This window comes from Tinamus guttatus, unplaced genomic scaffold (assembly GCF_059628265.1).
Source record: "Tinamus guttatus ecotype Peru unplaced genomic scaffold, ASM5962826v1 Tinamus_guttatus_pri_ptg000945l, whole genome shotgun sequence".
NCBI lineage: Eukaryota > Metazoa > Chordata > Aves > Tinamiformes > Tinamidae > Tinamus > Tinamus guttatus.
The window spans coordinates 310,898-323,614 of record NW_028289479.1 but is presented as its reverse complement, the minus strand read 5'-3'; positions in this window follow the sequence as shown (position 1 = coordinate 323,614).

Here is a 12,717-nt window from a genome sequence, read left to right as displayed (position 1 = left end):
GCTCTCCCTCGGTGGAAACTCTTCCCACACTTAGGTGAGGGAAATGGGCTAATGATGACCTCAGTGTGGCAAATCACAGGCTGCCCAGATCCAGGTACTTCTTCAGTGGCACCTTGTCCTTCTGGAGAGGGGTTCACCTCTGTCACAGGCCCAAGGTGCCATTAATTACCCCTAGGAGGCAAATCCCTCTCCTGTTTCTCCCTGGCCTTGGGCATTACAGATTTTGCTCACTTTCTGGGAATCTCCTTTCAGCATAACCCTGACAACTGCTATCTACACGAGCATGTCCCTGCTGCCAAGTTGGCAATTGCACACAGAGTGTCCTTGACTCTTGGTAACAGGTTGCACCATTGCAGATCTCTTCTCTGTGCCACAGCTGAGGCTTTCCAACCCCAATATCCCACACAAGTGCATGCAGCCTGGGTCACAGAGGGGAGCAGATGGAGAGGCACAAGCTGTCACTGCATTGAAAGATGGTTGGAATAATGGAGATGCTTTGAGACCACTCACATGGCTAGAGGACTGTGATGGCACAGGACAAGCTCCGCAGGCAGGAAGGTTAGCGGGGAAGAGCAGGGTGGATGTCCTTGATGTGAAGGGACAGCTCGGAAAGAAGGAGCTCTTGCATGGGGTGCATCACGGTCTGGGTGAGAGCTTGTGTAGGCTCCCTTCGGGTGAGGGAGTGTGACAATCTGAAGGGCAATGGAGCTTAGGAAAACTAGAAGGTCTTTAAGGACCACAGCCACCCAGCAGAAGGATGGTCCATCCTGATGCTCATTAAAACTACAAGACACCTTGGGAAATCAGCTCGGCTACACAGGATAGTATTGCCTACTTTGAAGGGATGGTGTTACAATAAGGACAAAAACAGGTCCTGTCTTAGGACAGATCAACTCTCCCAGTGATGTGGGCTGAGGAATGTCTAGCTGGACAGCAGCTCTTTGGAGGACCTTTGTGGTCAGTGAGCTGCATATGAGCCAGCAACATGCTCTGGAGGCCAGAGTGTCCTGGACTGCATGAACAGGAGTCCCTCTGCTCTGTACTGATTAGAGTGCCTCTAGCTACTGCATCCAACTGGGGCTCTCTGCTCATCATGTGAAGTAAGTTCAGTCTCAGGCCTGCAAGAAGGTTGGGGCTGGAGCATCCCTTGCCCAGCCTGTGAGGAGAGGATTCGGGTTTATTCAGTGCAAAGAAGTTAAGGGTTCTGTGGAAAAAAATCTTTATTTATTTTTATTTATTTTTTAGTCTGTGGGTCAGCACCTGACATGGCCTCCCCAGAGTCAGGCCCTTCTATTGTTGGGAGGTTGCTTTTCAGGCCTGGTAAGCACATAGCGTGCATAGAGAAGCTGAGGGCCATGAGCTGCTTTAGCCTGCCCAAGTGCCACTGCTAATGGGAAGAGAGTAGGAGGCTGTGACTGCCTGCAGGGTGGTTTCAGGGATGATGGAAGTTGTTCTGGTAGTGGGAAAGAGTTTGAGAAGGGGAAAGAACCACCAACTGCAGCTTGAGATACAGACTTGACTTGAATAAAAGAGAAATGTCACTTAAGAGCAGTACTGTGGTGCAACAGGTCACCTGGATTGGACCTGAGATCAAGCCATGCCTTCAAAGAACAATCACCAAGGACAGAGAGACATGGGAAAAGATAAAGAGATGCTGCGGTGAGAACAAGGTGGGTAAGAAGCCTGGGTGTCTATAGGCTGCAGGGAAACAGGCACAGGCATGGGAAAGTGTAGGAGAGCCCAAGGAGGAGACAGCCGAGGGCAGTGCCAAAAACCTCCTCAAGAACTAGGTCTATGTCCTCTTGGTCATGGCTGGTGTGTCTGCCATTGAGGCCTAGGAGAATACACTTCTTCCTTCTGGCAACAGGGCCTCTGTGCCTCCTTTCCCCCAGGCACACAAGGTGCCCTGTATCAGTGTCCTGCCCTACGCCTTGAACACTCCCACCCACACACTGCTCCAACCAAAAGCCTTGGGCAAAGCATGGTGGAAAGGATGTCCATACTCAGGGACTGGGCACCTCTATTTGGTCATTCTGCTTGATAACACACATGAAGGGTTGACTTGGCATCAGAGGAACCTGCATGTTGCCTTTTCCTATCTGCAATCATGGCTTCCAACTCTCTGCTCTAATCAGCCCCTGGGGAGGCTTTCCTTGGTAATGAACCACAGTGGGACCCATTAACCTTCCAAGAAACTTAAGGATGTGCTTCTGACTTGAACTTCTTGAGAAGTTTTTTCAGACTCCTCTCAGCATCAAAGGTTCATGGGCTCAGCTCCAACTACTCCCAAGGGATCAGTGAAATGCAGAATCACTGAGGAGCCATGATTCTTGCCATAATTTTCTTCAATTTTCAAGTCTGCTGTAGCTAATTGGAAAGGAGTGTATTAAAATTAGGCAGATCTCACTGAGCACCTGAAAAAGAAAGATAGCTGGTTTTTTCAGCTTTCTTAATTTTTTCCATTTTCTGAATCAGGCATGCACTTTCTCCGCTTCCTAGAGTGCCTCCCAATGAAGTCTGGACATGTGTGAAAAGCAGTATTTCTGAGGGGAGACCTGTATGCAGAAGCTTCCTGCCCAGCTTCCCAGCCCTGCCAGTTCCCTCATCAGCCACTGGGGACTTGGATCACTCTGCTTAAAATCAAACTGTTTTTCCATTCCAGGAACTGAATGTTATAGCTCATGTGCACCAAGTTCCCACCTGAACTAATGGCAAACAGGCAGAAGTGTTAAGTGCGATGAAATAAAATAACCTGGATCCTGTGTCAATAGGAAACAAAACACACTTCTCAGCTGCAGGTTGAGTCCTGATTGCTTCCAAGAAGCTCCACAGCCTACAAGGAATAACCTTCCTTGAACTGTTTTTCACAACTAGATAGAAAAGGCTGGATAGACACATGGTAAAGGAGCTGGTTAAGAGACAACAAGAGACTCCTGAAAGACTCCCTGAAGCTCAAAGCAGCAAGTGAAGAGTTGAGAGATGTCTGAATGATAAAGAGCAAGGGGAGGAGGAAGACTTAAAAAAAAAAGGAAAGTGCAGATGTGCAGACCATCTGAATCAAAACTGTCTTTCAAAAAGTTCAGCTTAATCGGGCTTGTAGAGATATGTGAGGGATTGGTGAAAGGGTGTATATGAGGAGGCAGATTCCACCCGATGTCAGACCCCATCTGGACAGATGTCTCTGTCAAATCCAGTTATCTGGACTTTTCTTTCTAGTCAAAGGAGGGAAATAAGTGCTCTTAACAGAGTTTTTGTTTCAGATATATTTCCTAATGACAAGCTAAGGGCCTGCATGAGACACCTCCAAAATTTTCAGCACTGCAGGGGAAGGCAATGAACCCAGAGCATCTCCAGCAGCACCAGCCTCTCTATGTGATCAAATGGAATCAATCCCCTAAAGCAGATTATAGTCATAAGTGAGAACATTCCCAAAGAATAACAAAGATTGCCTTTTCCAAAACTTCAGGCAGTCTTTAACATTGTGAAATACATTTTCATTCTGCTAATTTGGCAGCACCATGTTCGTGCACTGCTTTCACCATGGCCATGAATTAAGGCAGGAAGCAGACTCCTAGATGAAGTTCTCAGGAGGATCTGTGTTAAGGGCTCCTCTTTTCTGGCCTATCATCTCTATCTTAAGCAGCACAGTGCATGAAACCCTGTTGAGGAATTGAAGAACAGCGAGCCTGCTTTGGTGCCTCCAGGAGGAAGACTGTCTTCTGCCATAGACTGTCCTCTATCCCACTTCTACCCAAAGAGCAGCCCACAGCAGTTATCATGGAGCTGAGACTCACCCTCATCTCAGCCTGTGCTCAGACTTTGTGCTCTTTCATCCCACAGGACTTTGATCCTGTCTTGCCAAATGCCAAACCTTCAAACCAAGCCCCAAGCCCAGGCAACCCCATAGGTCTGCCCAGGGCACACTGTTGGGGCCTTAGTAAGAATATATAGGAAAGCAGAGTTTGTGGAGAACTGGATCGACGCCTAGCAACTGAACACCTGGAGGAGAACCAATCAGCTGGGAGCCTGTAGCCAATGAGGGCTGCTCCTCAGCGCATGCCCACCTGCACCGGTATAAAGCCCTGCTACAGACAACAGCAGGGTGGAGTTGACTTCACTTCCCATAGAGGTGTTGTTCTCTCTGGCTTGTGGAGAAGGCTTTGGCACTTGCCACAAGTTAAACCACCTTCATATTAAAGTGCTGCTCACTCTGATTTGTGGAGTGTGCCTCAACATTCGAGTGACCCTCGACATCTGGTGACCCCGACGTGATCGTGCGAGAACGCGAGGGATCTTACTGGAGAAAAGCGGATTGTGACCACGACCTGGTGAGTCAGAATGGGAATTGGCGCATCTAGAGTGAAAGTTGCTGCAACAGCAATGGAACATGATACTGTTGAACGCTTCGTAAGGCTTGCTCAAAAAACTAAGATTGAGGTCTCGAAAACCGAGCTAACTGATTTATTACTATTTTGTAAGAAGAGAAAAATCATAGAAGAAGCTTCCCAAGCATGTAAATTTGAATCATGGGAGCGAGTAGGAAGAGAACTATGGGACGGTGTACAATTAGGCTCGGAGGAAGCGTGGCGCCTCACAAAGACATTTCGTCTAATATGGCCTATGTTTGAGCGGTTAGTTGCTATTGCGTTTTGGGAAGCGCTCCATGGAGAAGAAAAGGAAAACGGGTCTGAAAGTTCTGAATGTACCAACAATACTGAGCCAGTTCAGTGTAAGAAAATAGATAATAAGAGAAAGGTAACCTCACCTAAACAGGCATGTCCGGTAACTTTGGCCGAACAAGAAGTATGGGGGGGAGTGGATGAGTATCTCCCCCCGTGGGAGGGGGAGGAGCGACCACCCCCCACAGCACCTGAATGGGAAAAGCGACCACCTCCCACAGCGCCCGAATGGGAGGGGGAAAAGCGACCAACCCCCACAGCGCCCGAAATGGAAGTGGACCCAGTTAAAGTACCGATCCCAGATGGATCGGACGATGATAATGCCGTGGTTCAAAAAATGCGACAAGAACTTCGGGGACAGGCAGAGAGAATGACAGAATTATTAGAACAAATGCGGCGACTAGACGGTGGGTCCAAGGCCAGAGATGTGAAGGCAGCCTATAAGGCTGCCCATAGGGCTATAGTCGAAGGGTTGGAAAATGTAGACAAACAATTAGAGCAGTGGGAGGCACGAAAAGATGCTCCTAAGATTCAAAAGAAAGCAGCTGGAAGAAGTGACCCAGCTGAAGAAGGATTGTTGCCGGAGCTCCCAGCCACTTCCACTGCAGGTGGAAGTAATGATGAGGAAATGCCACCTGTTAATCCAACATTTAATGCGGGAGCACGGTATAAAGGGCTCATAGAGAATGCTCAGTTACAAGGAGAATTTGTATTTACACCACTAGCAGCTCCTGTAGTAACGGGAGCCCAGGGCCCCAGGTGGGAACCTCTCGATTGGAAATTTGTTCAAGGCATACAAAAAACAGTAATGCAGTATGGGCACGACAATAAGTTGGTGAGAAATCAGGTCTCTGCCCTGTTTAAATATTCCCATATGGTACCTGCGGATAGCAGAGCGATAATGGAGCTCCTGCTTTCCTCTACCGCTTACATGCTTTGGTTAGCAAAATGGCAGGAAAGATTAGAGGAAAAACAGTTGGAGAATCTAAATCGCAGTATGGACGATCCATTAAGGGTTGCCACCCTTGATCAACTAATGGGGAATGGGCGTTACCGGGCAACCGAGGCCCAGGCAGCGCTCCACCCCAGGATACTACAGCAATCGAAAAATGCAGCGCTAGCCACTTTCCTTGCCCTACCACAAATAGGAACGCCACAGTTGCCATACACCAAAATAACACAAAAACCGAATGAGTCCTTTTTCAACTTTGTTGATCGACTGAAGGAAGCCTTGGATATGGCACCTAATGTGCCTGCGGAAATGAAAGCAATATTGGCAAAGGATCTAGCAGTTCAGAACGCAAACCAAACTTGCAAGCAACTGTTAGCTACTTTGCCACCAGGAGCTTCAATTGTCCAAATGATAGAGACCTGTGCCCGAGCGCCATTGATGGAGGAAGAACAAAAAGCAAAAATACATGGTGCGGCTTTGGCCGCAGCAATTAAAGGAGAAAGACTGTCTAGAAAGGAAGACAAGAGATTCCATGGGACATGTTTCCTATGTGGTCGATTAGGACACATGAGGAGGAACTGTCCTAATAGATTCAGGATGGAAGGTACGGCCCCGAGAGGATTCAATGGGACCTGTACGAGATGTCAAAGGTTCGGGCATAAGGCAGCGGAGTGCCGATCACGGTTCCGCAAAAACGGCACGCCAATACAGGGAAACGGGAGCCGCCGCGTTGTGAGGGACGCGGCGAACAAGTATCCCCAGACAATGGCTGCCTCCACGAACTCTCTGCCGCAACCCGAGGAAGTGCAGGAGTCGACCTCTATGTGGCAAAATCCACAGTGATTAGAGATTCTGACGTGCATATTTTAGAATCAACATGCACTGGTCCTTTGGGGAAGGGCCTATCCGCTCTGATAATTGGCCGTTCATCAGCCTCAAAAATGGGTATTTTTGTGTTACCAGGGTGCATTGATGCTGATTATTCCGGCAATATTGGCATAATGGTGAAAATATTTAATCCTCCCATCACTATTCCGGCATTGAGCAGGATAGCTCAACTGATACCTTTTCGAGCTGCAATCCCCAATCCTGGAAAGGCCCGACGGGGAAATAAGGGCTTTGGATCTTCCGGACCCCCTCAGGTTGCTTTCTGCGAAAAGATAACTGCTCAGCGGCCGACAAAAATTGTGAGCATGGAAGGACCAGACGGCACTCGTCTTACCAATGTGGCCATGATGCTTGATACCGGTTCTGACATTACTATCATCCCTAAATTCGCATGGCCACCACAATGGGATCTGCAGGAGATTGACACCCCTGTGACAGGGATCGGGGGGCAATCTCCTACGCAGGTTAGTCAATATTTCGTGACGGTTATAGATGACGAAGGAAACAGGGCCAAGGTAAAACCGTATGTGATGTGTACCTCACTGTGGTTGCTGGGCAGGGATGTTTTAGCCCAGTGGGGTGTCACTTTGCAGTCACATTTTCCCTAGCGGCCATTGGGGGCAGCTTCCGCCCTACTTTAAAGCTAAAATGGATTACAAAGGACCCTGTATGGGTGGACCAATGGCCGCTACCGGAGGAAAAGCTGCATCATCTAAGGGAATTAGTTAAAGAACAGTTAGATCAGGGTCATATTAAGCCGTCAACAAGTCCCTGGAACACTCCTATTTTCACCATCAGGAAAAAATCTGGAAAGTGGAGGTTGTTACAGGATCTGAGAGCCGTTAATGCATGCATGGAAAACATGGGAGCTCTACAACCAGGGTTGCCCTCACCTGTTATGCTCCCACAGGCATGGAGTTTGCTGGTAATCGATCTAAAAGATTGCTTCTTTAATATACCGCTTGACCCAGAAGACAGTGAAAAATTTGCATTTACGGTGCCTACAATTAACAGGGAAGGCCCATCGGAGCGATACCAATGGGTAGTTCTTCCCCAAGGAATGAAAAATTCACCAACCATCTGTCAATGGTTTGTGAGTTTGGCCCTAAAACCCTGGAGGGAAAAGCACCCCGACTTGATCACATACCACTATATGGATGACATTTTAATAGCAAGCCCTGAAGTTTTGCCAGCTGAGCAGGAAGAGGAGCTAATTAACTGTCTAAAGGAATTTGGCCTGGTCATTGCCCCTGAAAAGATTCAAAGGCAAGCTCCTTGGAATTATCTGGGTATGGTCATCACAGAAGCCAGAATTAGACCCCAGAAGCTTAAATTGCAGACAAAAATTGACACCGTTAACTGTGTACAAAAATTGGTAGGAGACATCCAATGGATTAGGAATTTTTGCGGCATTACAAATGCGGAAATGGAACCGTTGCTTCAACTGCTTAGGGGAGCTAAAGGGCCTGCAGAAAAGCGGAGCTTAACCCCAAAGGCTGTCGCAGCCTTAGAACGAATCGAGGAAAAGATAGCAGAAACAGCGGCCTACAGGTTCCAGGAAAGATTACCAATATCTCTGGTGGTCTATAATCGGGAAAGGGAGGTGGCGATAATTATCGCCCAGATAGATGAAAAAGGAATCCTGTTTGTACTTGAATGGGTTTTTCTCCCAAGCCACTTGCGACGTACCCTAACTCAAAGGCATGAAGCAATTGGAATGGGAATTTTGAAAGCCCGGCAACGCGTACGAACAATTGCTGGCAGAGAGCCTGATAGTATTATCCTGCCTCTAAAGACTCTGGAGTTAGTTGAAGAATGGTGTTTAAAAAGTGCAGAATTTGCTCTAGCTATTCAGGGTGTTAGAGTGGACAATCATTATCCCAAGCATCCTCTCTTCCACACCTCTTTGGAGCTGGAAGAACGAGAAATCCAGAGTTTAAGACCATTATCGAACGCAATTACTGTATTCACAGATGCTAGCAGCAAAACCGGGAAATATGGGTACGCTTTCCGGGAGTCAGATCGTTGGAAAACTCAGATTCGACGGGAAACTGCATCCGTGCAGGTTCTAGAATTAAAAGCGGTAATTTGGGCATTTCTAACTTTTCATGATCGGCCCATGAATATAGTTATTGACTCTCTATATGTAGTAGGCATCGTTCAAAGAATTCATAGGGCAATTATAGGACACGTAAATAACCATAATCTTCAAGCTTTGTTCGTTCAGCTATGGAACATCATTCAACAAAGAAAGCATGCCTTTTGGGTATCGCATATTCGTAGTCATACTGCATTACCGGGCCCTTTAACAGAAGGTAATGCAGTCATAGACAGTGCCGTGTCAGCAGCGGGTATTTCTTGTTCGGCGGAACAACAGGCATCAACGTCTCATTCATTCTTTCATCAATCTGCTCGAGCGTTACAACGCGAATTTAAAATTTCCCGAGCGGCAGCTCGTGCTATCATTGCTGCCTGTCCGGATTGCGCAAGACTGACCCCTTTACAGGAAATGGGTACCAATCCAAGAGGACTACAACCGAGGCAGATATGGCAAACAGATGTTACGGAATTCACTCCCTTTGGCCGACTAAAATATCTACATGTTACGGTGGATACCTGCTCAAAGGCTCTCTGGGCGACCCCAGCCACTTCTACAAACGCTAAGTCAGCCTGCAAACACTGGGCTCAGGTAATTGCTGTTTTAGGAAAACCGGACATCATAAAAACAGATAATGCACCGGCGTATAAGAGCAACATCTGTAAAAACTTTTTTCAGCAATGGGGAATAACCCATCAGATGGGTATCCCGTACAATTCGGGTGGTCAGGCCATCATCGAGCGACACCATCGAAATTTAAAACAATTACTGTCTGTTTTGAAAAAAGAGGGGGAGATGGGTCCCTATGAGTTAACAAGTAAAGCATGCTACGTTTTGAATTGGCTCAACCCTAGAAATGATGATAACGTACCCATTTTCACTCATTTTTCAAAAAATTCAGCTGACCTTTCGGGAAAGAAAGTACAGGTGGAAGTCTTTTGTCCACAGAAACAGATCTGGGAAGGTCCAGTTGAGTTAGTTACATGGGGACGAGGATATGCGTGCATACTTGGAAGAGACGGAGCGACCTGGGTACCAGCCAAGTGGGTACGACCGTGGTTGCGAAAGGACAGAAACAATTAATGGACCATGAATTATAGAAATTGTTACACTTATGCGTAACCGGAATGGTTATATTTATGCTTGCAATTATGTTACTTTGTTTTTGTTCGTAATAATTTGATGCATGATATTGCCAATTTTTGTTTTTTGTAAAAAGAGGGGAAATGCTGAGGATTACAGCTATGTTAATTTGTTTTTTGTAAATGTTGCAATGTTTATTGCTAATTTTTCTTTTTTGGAAAAAAGAGGGGGAGATGTTGGGGCCTTAGTAAGAATATATAGGAAAGCAGAGTTTGTGGAGAACTGGATCGACGCCTAGCAACTGAACACCTGGAGGAGAACCAATCAGCTGGGAGCCTGTAGCCAATGAGGGCTGCTCCTCAGCGCATGCCCACCTGCACCGGTATAAAGCCCTGCTACAGACAACAGCAGGGTGGAGTTGACTTCACTTCCCATAGAGGTGTTGTTCTCTCTGGCTTGTGGAGAAGGCTTCGGCACTTGCCACAAGTTAAACCACCTTCATATTAAAGTGCTGCTCACTCTGATTTGTGGAGTGTGCCTCAACATTCGAGTGACCCTCGACAGCACACACTTGCCAGGGCAGGGAGAGAGAAGTGACCTCTCCAGTTCCCCCTTTCAGACATTTCTCAGGCTTCACTTTGTTGGTGAAGGTTGACTGAAGCCAAGCAGGGCTGCCCTTGCTAGAATCCCAGTCCCATTCAGCCATTAGCCCACATTTTCCTTCTTCATTCTTTTACTCCCGCTGAAGCAGGAGCAGGGAGATTTGGCTTTCCTCAAACCATCCTTACTTTGCTGGACAATATTTCTGGCTTCCTCCTTTGCAGCCTCTCTCTTCCTCCCATTTCCACATGCTGCCTGATTGACTGGAAGACCACATGCCAGTTCCCTGTTTAGTCAAGCTGAGCTCCAGAGATGTTTCCTAATTTTACCAACTGTTTGTATGGAGCATTCTTCTTCTTAACAGATGCTTACTTAATGGCTGCCTTTCCTGAGGTCCTCCACCCTTCAGAGCTGCTTTCTTTGGTTCATCCTATTGAAGAGCTCCATGTGTCCAAGCTATCCACTCAACATAACATTTCCTCAAGAATTCCATGCTGTCATTGAAGGAATGTAGCCATTCAAATGATCTCACCACATCTCTCTTATTCTAATTATGGGGCACACCTGTTGCACATCAGTCTTTGAAAGTGATTTCATAGCTGTTTTAGGTAACAGCGGTGTTTTGGCTGTTCTGTGTTTGATAAGCATATTTCTACACAAATATCTAAATTCATCTTTCTCCTCAATAGGCACAAACCCACTTGGTCTGACTCAGTGCCCTTCTGTCAATCTGCCCCACACTGGGTCAGAACTGGCCTCTCTAGTAGTAAAAGAGGATTCTCTCTTGTCTGTACTTGAAGACTGGGCTCCTCTTCCAAAGCTGGAAGTAGGAATGGAAACAGGGAATAGCCCTCAAAAATACCCCCTGGAAACCTCTGGGTTTTGCATGGGCCAAAGGTCAACAGCTCCTAGAGTGATGTGTTAGGGAAAGAGGACTGGATTCAGGTGCCACTTGTGGGTGGCCAGTGCCCTGGAGAGGGTGAATGCTCAGGAGGGATCTGCTGAGGACAGTCCCACTCGTTACAGAGCTGGGACAGACGCCCATCCTTCTGGAAGGGGCTATGGAGCCACCATGGAGCACAGGAGACCTCCAGGGGCAGAACATGCCTGGAGTGGGGGTGAGTGCTGTGCTGGGAGAACGGCTGCCCAGAGGAGATGCAGAAATGATTAATGTATTCAAGACATAGAAAATATGGGAGTGATCACAGAGATTTCCTCTACAGTCCAATAGAGAGCAGTGAAAATTAAAAGGCAAGGGCAGATAAATAGTTCTTCACAGCAGATTGAGAAACTTCCTGAAGATTTCCACTCCTTGATCACTGGAAAACACTGAAAACAGTCCTTCATCTCTGTAGGTAGAGCTCAAGTGTCTGAGTACCAGCACCCAGCAGGACTTGGAGATGTCCCAGTGTCTCTGAGTGACCTCTGTGGGCCTGAGAGCTCTTGCAGGGACCTGCAGGAGAGCAGAGCCCCTCAGAGCGGCAGAGGGAGGCTGGGTACAGCGGACCACGGCATGTGTAATGGCACCAGCTGTCCAGGACTCTGGGACTGCATCCCACCCAGTTCTGAAAATCATTTTCCTTTTCAAGAAAAAAAGATCATGCCAAAGTGTAGTGTGCTAAAACAGAACAATGAATAAAGGTGGAAGCTAAATCAAAGCATTTATTTGCTTTAATTCTTTCTCTTAATTTCTTTCTAGCTTTGTTTTTGAAGACATTTTCTAAACATTTCTGTTATTATCAGGCCTATAGCACTAAATAGGAGGTTTCCTTGTCCCACTCAGAGCCCAGCACTCAGAAAAGCATCCCTGCCCACAGCTGCCCCTGCCACCCCTCACTCTCTGCACAGAGCACATCACACTCGGCAGTGTCGTCCTCTCTCGCCTGGTGCAGAAAGGCAGGAGACCAGCTTCAAGGAAATGCTCTGCTTTAGCGGGGCCAGTTTTGCACAAACGTAATCTACCCCAGTTAAAGTAACCAGGACCAGGACCAGGACCAGGACCAGGAATAAATGAGCCCTCCCCAGAAGAGCTTATAACTCCCCCCTCATCCCAGCTCCCCTTCGACACCGTCCTTGTGCTCTCTGTGTTGGTGCCATCCCTGCTGCCTGCCTCTCCTTTCAGCCCCACTGCTCACCTCGCTCCTGCTCTCCTGCAAGCCTGAGAGCCCGTCTGTGCGCTGGGAGCAGGCGTTCGCCTGCCGCTCCTTGTCCATGTTCAGGATCCTCTCGTGGGGACCTGACACTGGCACCAAGGAGAGCTGCTCCCTCCTAATGGAGTTGCTTTCCTCAGAGTGGGGAGCCTGGGGCCTTGGTCCCCAACAAGAACATGGTCATAATGGGGACCACCCGCTCACAATGGCCTTATGGGCATGCTACCACTGCCATCACAAAGCCCTGGTGGTTTCCATGGGGCCCCT